This window comes from Erithacus rubecula, assembly GCF_903797595.1.
Source record: "Erithacus rubecula genome assembly, chromosome: Z".
Lineage (NCBI taxonomy): Eukaryota > Metazoa > Chordata > Aves > Passeriformes > Muscicapidae > Erithacus > Erithacus rubecula.
In genome coordinates this window covers 10,229,915-10,239,626 of record NC_136661.1, presented here as the reverse complement: position 1 = coordinate 10,239,626, position 9,712 = coordinate 10,229,915, and positions in this window count along the sequence as shown.

Here is a 9,712-nt window from a genome sequence, read left to right as displayed (position 1 = left end):
GGGGCAGGTGCATAAATCATGAGGGTCTAATTGCCTGGAGGTTTTTTCTTCTGGGTCAGTTTAAGCTGATCTGTTGCCATATCACTTTATTAAATTATTTATTTTGATATATCTGTCACCTTAGATTCTGCTACCGAAGACCCAGGGTAGAGCCCTAAGGAGGAAGTGTCACTGAGTGAGTCCTTTCCACTTTGCTGACTTGTCTGGGAGATTAGCTATTGAAATCTGGCAGAAAAATACATATCATGGTTCTTGTCACTGGATGTCACAGTCAGAAAAAAATCAAGATGTTTTTAAACATTTTTAAATAACTAGATGAATCAAGCCTTGAAGGAGCTGGACAACAAATGTGCCAGATTCAGTCATGTGAAATCCCTACATGGAGAACACGTGCCTTTATGAGGATATGCTGCAGTTTGTGTGGGAGTTTGCTATAGAAATGGTTGGGTGAAGTGCTCTGCTTTGTGTTACGTGGAAGATATGACTTACCAAACACAGTAAGTAGCTCTTTCTACCTTACTTATTTATGAAGTGACAGACTTGTTTGGAAGAATGCCTGGCAGAAAAGAAGAGAAAATGTTTCAAATGGTCTGAAAGCTTATTAAAATGCCCCTCAAGCCAGGCCACAGTGGAGACGATGCACTACTCAAGAAAGCAGTATTGAAAAAGAAGAGATAACCTTGCCCAATGTTGATATCAACACAGCCTGTCCTATTCTAAGAGGAAGAGGAGACAGGAGGTGTAGTGTAATTTTGAGGGTCCCTGTTTGGTCAGAGAATCCAATTTTCCTGAAATCTATGTTGATTTTACTTCAGCTTGTTCTGTTAACCAAGTTTCCTGCTATCACTGGTCACTCATTTTAACAGCTTTTGTGCCCTTTTTTACCCTTCTTGTCATGAAAGGTGAAAGAGAACAGGCTCTTGTGAATCGTTTACACACTTAATGGAAGATTGCAGGTCTCACCCAAATTTTCTTGTTTCCAGATGCAGCATTTGCTTGTACTTGCTTGGGGAACAACCACAGTAACTATCACCTGGAAGGAGGCAAAGAAAGCCACACAACAACAGGACAAAAGACACAGCTGTTAGTTGTCAGTCAGACACTCAATGCTAAATCATCCAGACTCTTCTGCCACAAAATTAGCCTTGAGAACAGCATTTCTAAGCTTCCAACTGTACATTGTGCAAGCATTTAACAGATCAAGGCCAAAAAAACTGGGGACGTCTCCTGACCTAACCTTACGCATTACTTCAGGGGGAATTTGTATGAAAAGGCAGCAAAGAACATGGCCTAATACCACTGCCTTCTTGTTGCATTTCAGTAGTTTCATACAAAGAATGGAGTCAGAATTGGAAAATCATTATACTTATTGACACAGTATGAATTAGCATAGTAATATCTTTTAACCATGGCATGCATAGAAAGGAACTTTTCTCTAGCTAATGTTCTAAATCATTATAGCTCATCAATTATAATTTTCGTTTGAACTTATTATGTAAACTCGAATGACATTTTATGGCAAATCCTGCAGACTGAAATGTGAAAGAAAAAAAATCTCAATATCTGACGCTCATGTAATCTGTACTTCAGTGTATTTCTGAACTGGAGGCTGGACTTTGCAGTCAGACCATATTTTGTCTTTTATGACTGAGCCTTTACTGCTTCAGATATTTAATGGCCTAATTCCCAGGAAGTTACTTGGAATAAATTAATAAAATAATATGCTCAAGGATTTGGCTTTATTCTTTTAATCTGAGCAGGAAGATTTCTCTTGCATAACAGAAAGCATATTAAATCCAGTTATCAGCATGTGGTCCACATAGTGTTCAGGCAACACTCTTACACACAGACTTGCCTTTTAATATTTTGGTGACAATTTTTGGTGGCAATTTAGGTACTGTATATAGCAAATGTGATGGAAATATTTTACTAGGTTGGATCATGTGAAAAAAAAAATGCAGAACTTTCCCTATCACCACTGCATTCAGTTCAGAGATCAGAGCAAGGTATAAGCATCTTTGGTACCCATCTAATTGTATGTCCCTGCTAGGTACCCTGGCTTTCTGCCAGCCTGGTGCATGACAGGAGCACAGGAAGGGATTTTCCGGGATAACCACTACTTCTGTCCATATAGCCCCTTTTGGAGGTTGCCTGTGTGCCACTCTGCAGGTCTGTAAGAACTCCTCTGACCATAACTGTGCTTTTGACTAAAAACCCTTCCCAAATCCTAGCCTTCTTCTAGGGTCTCCATGACACATAAGAAAGTGCCTCTTTTCACTCACGTTTGGTTGAGCTGAATTTCTGGTGTCAGATGATATGATGAGCCTTGGGGTTAATGTGACTGCTCCATGCTTGTGCATGGGTGTGAATCAGTGTTCTCTGAGTGGAGAGCCAGACTTGCAGCTGCCATCAGATCATGCATATCAGATCTTGTCTAGCATCTTGCACTATGGTCTTTATAAATCGGTACTTGCAGTGTCACCATTGTAGCTGTAGAGATTGCATCACACTGCCAGAGCGCTCATATGGCCAGGAACTGAGTGTCACCCCAAGGGAATTAAAAAATCAACAGTAGAGGAGATTCAACAACTTCTTTGGTAAGATAAGAAGTGACCATCCTCTCACTCTGATTACTTAATGTGCTGTAGGCATTGAAGGTATTTTGCTGTAGCTGCCAGAGTATCCACTTTAGCTAAGACAGTGAGGCTTCTTCCACTTTGGACCTCTTTGCTGTATGCATGATACTTGCTGTCAGCTCTCAGGCTATACTTTACCTACTTTACCTCTCAAGAGGATTTTTATTTTTTATTTTTATTCTTTTTAAAGAGCAAAGGATTCCCTCCCTTAAGCATTTCTGAATTAGGGAAGAAGATAATACCCTGTGATAAATTTTGGACTTACTATGAAGGGGACAGGCTGTTAAAATTTTAAATTTATCCATAGCACTTAAACATACCCATACCTAAATATTACTAGAAAACCTAGGATTGAAAAATGGGTTTGAGAAATGTGAAAATAACTGACCAGAAATGTGTCATGTGCACAGTGCAAGACTTGGAGGGTAACTCCAAAGGGTAACTCATAAGACTTTGTGAACAAACATACGTGGCTTTGTTTCAAAATCCATTTGAACTCAGGAAGTTTTACATTTGTCCAGTCCAAAGCCCAGAGATACCACCTGCAAGATGGTATCTACTATAAATTAAGGCTTGGTCCTTATACTGAAAAATGCACTGGAATGATTTTTCCAAAGGATTGTTGGGAGCTTTAGGAGCTGAAACATAACAAAGACAGATGAAGTTTGAATTTAAAACATTCCTTCTGGCTACTTAGTGTCTTACAGCGAGGCAGCAACTTGGGTTTTGTTGCTTTAGGAACCATGATTGATGATATTCCAACTTAGTGACTCCTCCTAAAGTGCACTCTGAAAGATATCCAGGGCAGCGTGTAGGTCGATTTTTATTTATGACCTATTACTTACCGATATATTTTAAGCAGTAATTTAAATTAGCTCAATTTGCCTTATTAAATATGATTACTGTGCATTTGTGCTCTGTATCCCACTGGAATCCTAAAGAGGGACGAAGATTCCATTTGTCCAAGTGTTGCACAAGTTAAACCAGTCTTCTTTCAAAGAGGTTGTAATCTAAATATAAGCAGAGGCTGCAAAGAGTTGCAGGTGGTGCAGCCCATGGTGCACATGACTAGGTGACAGAGCTGTAAGGACAATTTGCAACCCAGTGGTTTCTAAGGAAGTTGTGGGTTTTGTTGCAGAGAAAAGCTGGAAGAAAGGATTTGAGGGGTAACTGAATTTTTTGTAGGCACTCCCCCCACATGTACCAGACAGCGTGGAAAAAAGCACATAAGTATTCACTAGCAAAATAACATCTGGGTATGAGAGAGGTGAAAGGGAAAAAACAGTGCAAAAGTGACACTAGACCCCAGCCTTGAACTGTGAAGCTGGTGGGAAAGAAATGCTTCAGCAGGGAGCAACTCTGCAGCAGTGAGCTACGTGAGGTAGTCTGAGTAAATCTCTGTGTAGTCTGAGTAAAACTCATCACTCCCCTGGTGAATGAGGGACCTGAAGATGAACCATCAGCACCCTTTGTACATAAATAGGGTGCCTAAGCTGGGAGGTACAAGTTGTGCTCTTTGCAAAGGCCTGCCTGGTACTCCTGATAGAAATCCAACCAGAATCAAACTGGTTTCATGTAGTCATAATATTGAATTCTGCCTGGATTTCATTGTAACTCAGCATCAGTTAATATCCATGTGTTGTAAGGTATTAGTCACAATTGGATTTACGCTTTTCTTGTAGATTTGTTGTGAAGTATTTTACTGCAATTGTGATTTTCAAAATTCAGATGGTATCTTTTATTGAATAGCTGTTGCAGAACATCATGTTATGGACTTCAGCATCTGGAATATAGTATAATTTACATCACTCCATCCAACATCTATCAGATTTCAAGCTGGGTTTTAGTCTACTGCATTTGAATCGACAAAATGTCTACAAATTGGAAACCTCAAAAAAAAAAAAAAAAAAAGAAAAAGGGTCAGCTTATGGCTTTAATTTCTTTGTTCAAATCTACCATAAGGGTGAAGAAAATTTCTTTTTAAACAAAAGAATCAGATCTATTCCTTATGAAAACAAACAGTTTAGAAAAACAAGGTTAGAATGCCACCTGGGGGCTTATATTGCCATCACACTCCACTTTAGATCAGAGCAGCATGCAATTTGTACTGTCAGATAAAAAAAATTGTTCACTCCATTTTCTTCACAAAGTACAGTCAGACTTTGAGGAATTCATGCAGGTGTTATTCCATTTTATGGCACTTGCCTCCTTAGATCTTCAGCAAGAATATAATACAAGAAATAGGCACTGAAGAAGCAAACCAATTTGCTTTGCGAAGAGAAACACAGCATTACACACGGTATGAGGTACTTTATTTTTCACAGATAAATGTAAACCAGACTCAAGAAACACAAAAATAAGCTTATTTATTGACAACACATAGAAAAGACTAGATTACATCAGATGGAGAAAGACACAGCTTGTAGAGGCAGAAAAGGGATTGTTCAAGCACAGATAAACTGCAACATCAAAGCATTAAAAATGGAAATACACAGAAAATAACTCTAATCCATAAATCTATTGTAAAAAAAAAAGACTTCCGTTGACTTTAATTTCAGGGATTTTACCAGTATGACAAAAGTGAGAGCTGAAAAGAATCTTTGCCAGAAATTACAACTTAATACAAACGAAGGCTATTAGTATGTGAGTAGGGTAGCATTCCCACACTTCTAGTACTCATCTACAGTTTTGGTGAACTTTGGTGAATTGAATCTGACCAGACAGAAGAAATTAATACATGTTTTGCACACTTAGACGTTAAATCTAAGGCCAAGGGGAGAGAGTAGATTTTCTTGAGAATTTAATGAAGTCACTATTTAGTCTTCCCTTGGCCAGGAGCCATATGATACCCTTCTCCACTTCTCTGCAGTCTCCTGAAATTCTCCATGAAGGGGTGGGTAGCAGCATAGCTCTATTTGGCTCCATCTCAGCTTGTCCAAAGACCCTGAAGCATGCAGATACCTTCCTATCTCTACCTAGCTGCTCTGGTGTCAAGGATCTGGGAACCTGGGTGTCCTCGCAGACTATGAAGGATGCCTATCTTTAGTGGAGAATAATTTGTTATTTTCTTACATCATGGGTCATTGATCAACACAAAAATAAGACAGTATGCCATATCGACCCCATATAATTGGGAAACAAGTGAATTTCTACAGTGGCTTCAAGGGTAGCTGAAGCCATTGACTAGAAAGGGTGACAAAGCCTTTTCTTGCAGCCACAAAAATCTAGAAAAATATGTAAATATTTATTTTCATCTATGAATCTGAACCCATACATTTATTTGGTCTGTGAGCAACTCCAGAATTTCATGCTGGAAGCAGCTGAATTTTCCATCAAGGTGGAGAAAGATTTCTCTCAGATACAACACCATGGCTGGAGCAGCAGAGATCCCCTTAGGATAAATGGGATCAAGTTAATTACCACCTGTGACTGAACTTCCATTCCCTCACAAGTCCCTGGAGTTTAGATTCAGGCTCACCTAAATCAAGCTAATATTCCTAGGCCAGGTGTAGAGCAACCATGACTCAGGCCAAGAGGAGGAACTCAGTGTGCCCAGATGGTATTGCTGGAAGATCTCCTACCCTTCTCCTAAACCTCTAAATTCTGGTGGGAGACAGAGGGTCATGTGACAAAATGAGTTCAATCCTGCAAGGAATGCCATGAGGGTGCCCTGGTAGCACACTGCATATCAGTGCCCTTGAACTGGCAGGGGCCACAGGGTCCACTTCTTCTCAGAACTTTTTATCACCTTCAGTCACAAAGTGAACTAGCTAGACAGCACAGCCTCAAGCACCAGAAAGATGCAAGTGACACTCAGCTGTGTTATTGCCCCTCATCCAGGGCCACACTGCACTTCTAAAAGGGTGTACAGAATTGAAAATTATAGTTTCTCTGTAGGAATAACAGGTGTCTGAACTTGCATACCACTCACCTGACCTGGGAATGCCAAGTTAGCCATTTCCTGAGGGGGTGGATTTAACCATCATTGAATACAAGGAACAGCAGCATGGATTTTTAAAACATATATGCTAGTTGTGGATGACTGTAGCATATGCAGTCCACTGAAATTTCATCTGTTGCCTTCTTCCAAATCTGTTTCTTTAAAATAGAGTGTTTTGGGCTGTATATGATCTTGGCTGGGTGTGAAACACTTGCAGGCATTTTTCAACTGACCTATTTGTTAGACATAAAGGAATTAGGCATGTATGGATTAGGCATGAATTTTAAAACTGAATCACAATTATATCTCAAAAGTATATGGTCTGATTTAGAGAAGCCACCTTTAAAATACTGTCTTCTAGTACTTCCCTTGTAAAAATCTCTGCAAGTAATTCTTACTGTAAGACTGACTGTAAATTGTTCACCTGTTCCTAGGAACTCTATTCAATTAATCCAATCTATGGAAAAAATTTGAACTGTGCAACTTGAGGAAACTGTAGTAGGCTTCAGCAATTTATAAGTGGTATACAATTAATGTGACATACTGGAAATGTTAGTAAATAGAGCAAGAGGTAACCTAGTGACAGTTTCTATGCCTAGTCACTGCAGAGGCCAGGATCTCACTGGGCCAAGTTAAAAGGGAGGGAAGACATTGTGCTAGAAGGTGGGAATAAAAAGTATTCCTCCATTCATATACTAAAGCTGGGGACAATAAATATGGGAAATGTGGGAAAGTCTGCTTGTGTAATCACAATATGTACTGCAGATTTCCTGCAGTGAGTGTTATGCTCCAACACTCCATCATTTTTGCATAGCTTAAGAGCCTGAGTACAATCCTTTGCCAATGGTTCACAGCAATAAGCCATAAATTGCAGAAAACACTGCATCTTGGCCTAGCAAGTGCAATGCTGTAATTGACTGCACCCTTTCCCCAGCACCATGACAGACACAGCACCTGTAACAACTACACAGGGAAAGTGTAAATTACACTAGATGTTTGAAACAATAACAATGAAACATTTTTCTTAAGACTGCAAGAAGGATTCAAAAAAGGACTGTACAGAAATTCATACAGCTATCAAAGGCAGAAAAATGGAAAATGGAGAAAAATTCTGGAAGCAGACAGCAGTTTTAGTTTAAAGATGAAAAATGCTCAGAAGCAGAATTCTGAAGTCAGTTCTAATTAAAGAGAGAAAAAGCACTCTCCTGAAGTCCATCTGCAGTGGGTTGACCCTGGCTGGATGCCAGGTGCCCATCAAGCTGCTTTATCACTCCTCGTCCCAGCTGGACAGGAGAGAGAAAGTACAACAAAAGTCTCACAGGTCAGGCTAAGGATGGGGAGACATCAGCCACCAATTACCATCAACAAGAAACAGACTTGACTTAGGAAAAATTAAATTTAATTTATTGCAAATCAAATCAGAGTAAGCAAGATAATGAGAAATAAGATATAATAATGAGAAACAACATCTTCCCTCCATGTCTTCCTTCTTTCTGGGCTCAACTTTATACACAAATTCTCTTCCTCCTGCAGATGCACAGGGGGATGGTGGAAGGAGGTTGTGGTCAGTTCATCTCATGTGATCATACAGGTCATACAACTTTAAGTAGTGTTATGCTGTGCAGTCCTTCCTTACAATAAATAAAATGTAACAAAATGACTCAACATTTGCCAGTTTGGAGAATATACCAAATTATTTAGAGACGCTGCCAGGGACCAGATTGCTGATGACAAAACTGCTGATTACTATGGAAACCCTGGCAGGTGTATCTACATGCACCAAGTAATTCCACTGGCTGTGCTCTTAGTCTAGGAACTGCATGTCTAAGATGGAAATCAGCATGATCAAACTGAAATGAAAAAGGAGAAGTTTGTTAAAGTAGGAAAACAATTGTTTTAAGACTGGTTTATGGCAGTTATCAACTTCAGTTGTTTACAGAGCCGCAAGGAATTCACAGCAGTTAACAAATGGCAAAACTCAGGTTACACAGTGTCCCAGTCTGGGGTTTCTCCTCTGCCCCGAGATCACCCCAGAGGGACCTGAAGGTGGTTCAAACCCTGGTTTACTCTGAAGCAGCCGAAGAGAGACTGCCAGAGACAGTTTTCTCTTCTTCCAAGGATTGTTTATTATTTCTTATCTCAGGGCCTTTTTGCCTGGCCAGCAGGGTCTGCTCAGCCTGGCATCCATGGTGGAATCTGCCTGGTGAAGGCAGGGCTTATCTTATATAGTTAGTACTATGTATTACATGTTTACAAAATTTTCCCAATACAATACAATTTTATTAAATGGTCCAGCCCTGACCCCAACCAATCCAAGAGGCCAACGTGTCACCCAACATGGATGACATGGAGAAGAAGGAGGAAAAGGTGTCCACCCCCCAAATTCTCCATCTTGGCCACGTGTCCCTTATCATAAACATTAAAAAAAAACCTATTTATCTACATTCTAAAAGTCTAATTTATACTTTACTAATTTTGGTAGCTTGTTTCCATTCTCTTTGTGCTGACAACTTCCCCCAGGGGTTAGAATTCAGCACCTGTGACACCAGGGTTTCACTCAGAGGTCTTTGAGACCCTTGCCAGGGGGGTTTTGAGACCCCCAAGGAGGTCAGGGGTACGCCCTGGGCTCCCACAACACACCACAATTATTTTTTGAACTTAGGTGACTACAGTATAATTTCATTCTATCATCCTAAGCTTTAAACACACAGACTGGTCCATAGCCGATGTTCAGAAGGAGTGGAACATCTCTCCTGTGAATAAAGGTTGAGAATATTGTTGAGAAATTGTTGATGCTGGAGAAGAGAAAGCTCTGATCAACCCACTTGTAGCCTTCTAGTTCCTAAAGTGAGCCTAAAAGAAACATGGGGAGGGTCTTTTTACAAGGGCATGAAGTGACAGGACCAGAGCGAATACCTTTGAACTGAAAGAGGTTAGATTTAGATTGGATATTAGGAAGGAATTCTTTACTGTAAGGGTGATGGGCACAGAAACAGGTTGCCCAGAGAATCTGTGGATGCCTCACCCCTGGGAGTGTTCAAGGCTAGGCTGGATGGGGATTTGAACAACCTGGTCAAGTGGAAGATGGTCCTGCCCATGGCAGAGGAGCTGGAGCTAGATGAACCCTAGGGCCCCT